Here is a 2845-nt window from a genome sequence, read left to right on the forward strand (position 1 = left end):
TCTCCTACTGATCTCACCAGGACGCGGGTCTGTAAAGGCCCTCTCCTACTGGTCTCTCCTACTGGTCTCTCCTACTGATCTCACCAGGACGCGGGTCTGTAAAGGCCCTCTCCTACTGGTCTCTCCTACTGGTCTCTCCTACTGATCTCACCAGGACGCGGGTCTGTAAAGGCCCTCTCCTACTGGTCTCTCCTACTGGTCTCACCAGGACGCGGGTCTGTAAAGGCCCTCTCCTACTGGTCTCTCCTACTGATCTCTCCTACTGATCTTACTAGGGCGTGGGTCTGTAAAGGCCCTCTCCTACTGGTCTCTCCTACTGGTCTCACCAGGACGCTGGTCTGTAAAGGCCCTCTCCTACTGGTCTCTCCTACTGGTCTCTCCTACTGGTCTCACCAGGACGCGGGTCTGTAAAGGCCCTCTCCGACTGGTCTCTCCTACTGGTCTCTCCTACTGGTCTCACCAGGACGCGGGTCTGTAAAGGCCCTCTCCTACTGGTCTCTCCTACTGGTCTCTCCTACTGATCTCACCAGGACGCGGGTCTGTAAAGGCCCTCTCCTACTGGTCTCTCCTACTGGTCTCTCCTACTGATCTCACCAGGACGCGGGTCTGTAAAGGCCCTCTCCTACTGGTCTCTCCTACTGGTCTCTCCTACTGATCTCACCAGGACGCGGGTCTGTAAAGGCCCTCTCCTACTGGTCTCTCCTACTGATCTCTCCTACTGATCTTACTAGGGCGTGGGTCTGTAAAGGCCCTCTTCTACTGGTCTCTCCTCCTAGTGTCCCCTCCAGGCCGCTCCTACTGGTCTCTCCTACTGATCTCACAAGAATGTGGGTCTGTAAAGGCCCTCTCCTGCCAGTCTCTCCTGCTGATCTCTCCTACTGGTCCCTCCTACTGATCTCACCAGGACGTGGGTCTGTAAAGGCCCTCTCCTACCGTCTCTCCTACTGGTCTCTCCTTCTGGTCTCTCCTACTGGTCTCTACTACCGGTCTGACGCTGGTATGTAAAGCCCCTTTGTAACGAGGACGTCGGTAAGGAGGACATCACTAACGAGGACATCACCAACGAGGAGGTCGTTAACGAGGAGGTCGGTAACGAGGACGTCAGACGCTCGTTAAGGGGCGGGGCCATGCCCGCCGTCCCGCCGCCTCGGGTTCGATGACACCGGACATGGAGACCCTTGGACCCCACCGGGCGTGGTCGGGGGTCACACAGCCGTCTATTAAAGGAAGTGTCCCCCCCCCCCCGAGATAAAGAGTCTGGAACCCCATGAAGACTGATGGGCCTGAGAGAGAGATGATGAAGAGATGGGGAGAGGGGGGAGACATGAGGAGGGGGAGAGAGAGAGAGTGGGGTGGAGAGAGTTAGAAGGAGAGTGTTCTTGTAGAGCTGAGAGTCAGAGAGAGGGAGAGAGAGACAGGGAATGAGAGAGTGAGACAGCGTGAGAGAAGGAAGGAGAGAGATAGTGAGAGAGGGGGGACGAGAGAGGGGAGGAGAGACGGGAGGAGAGAGGGGAGGCAGAGGGAGACGGTGGGAGAGGCGAAGGCTCCTCTGGTATTTTAAGTAGGACGTCTTCATTCCCGGCTGCCGACGTGAGTGATCCTCGTCCATTCGCCACGCTAGGAAGCTCCTTGACCCCTGGGGGGTGAGGGGCCCGGGCCGGGGGAGGGGGGGAGGGAGGGAGGCGGGGGAGGCGGGGGAGGGGGCCGGCTCCAGCCCTCAGAGCGTCTCTTAAGCAGGCTTGACCGCCCTCTGGTCACACACACCGGCCGGGCGCGGCTCTGGGGTTTCACGTGTGACAGCATAATCAATTTCCATGATTCATGGTCACCCCGAGGAGGGCACCGCGGGGGAGGGGGGGGAGGAGAGGAGAGGAGAGGGAGTCGTGCTGACAACCAGGACCATGTATAGAGATGGCTGCTCTGCTGCTGTTGGCCCTAATACCACCTACCTCCCCTCCTCCCCCCTCTACCAACCTACCTCCCCCCTCCTCCCCCCTCTACCAACCTACCTCCCCCCTCCTCCCCCCTCTACCAACCTACCTCCCCCCTCCTCCCCCTACCTCCCCCCTCCTCCCCCTCTACCCACCTACCTCCCCCCTCCTCCCCCTACCTCCCCCCTCCTCCCCCCTCTACCCACCTACCCCCCCTCCTCCTCCCTCCTCCACCTACCTCCCCCCCTCCTCCCCCTACCTCCCCCCCTCCTCCCCCCTCTACCCCACCTACCCCCCCTCCTCCTCCCTCCTCCACCTACCTCCCCCCTCCTCCCCCTACCTCCCCCCTCCTCCTCCCTCTTCCCCCTACCTCCCCCTCCTCCTCCCTCCTCCACCTACCTCCCCCCCCTCCCCCCTCCTCCCCCCTCCTCCCCCTCTACCCACCTACCTCCCCCCTCCTCCCCCCTCCTCCCCCCTCCTCCCCCTCTACCCACCTACCTCCCCCCCTCCCCTCCTCCCCCTACCTCCCCCCTCCTCCCCCTCCTCCCCCTACCTCCCCCCCTCCTCCCCCCTCCTCCCCCTACCTCCCCCCTCCTCCCCCTCCTCCCCTCCTCCCCCCTCCTCCCCCCTCCTCCCCCTACCTCCCCCCTCCTCCCCCCTCCTCCTCATATATATTTATAATAATGATAATAATAATTATTATATATATATGCAAAAAGTTTTGAGTCTTGGTTTAAATATTCAAATGATGATAGTTTCAATATTAGGTTTCAATATTATTGTGATGATTATTTTTTTACCATTAGCCGTTTTGTTCTATTTTAGTAATTAGATATTAATAACAGTATTTTAACAGTGCAGTTGTTTGAGTCTTATTTTTATTGCTGAATGTCCCCAATTTGAAGACAATTTAG

The sequence above is a fragment of the Pollachius pollachius genome, assembly GCF_949987615.1.
Source record: "Pollachius pollachius genome assembly, chromosome: 10".
In the NCBI taxonomy this organism is placed as follows: Eukaryota; Metazoa; Chordata; class Actinopteri; order Gadiformes; family Gadidae; genus Pollachius; species Pollachius pollachius.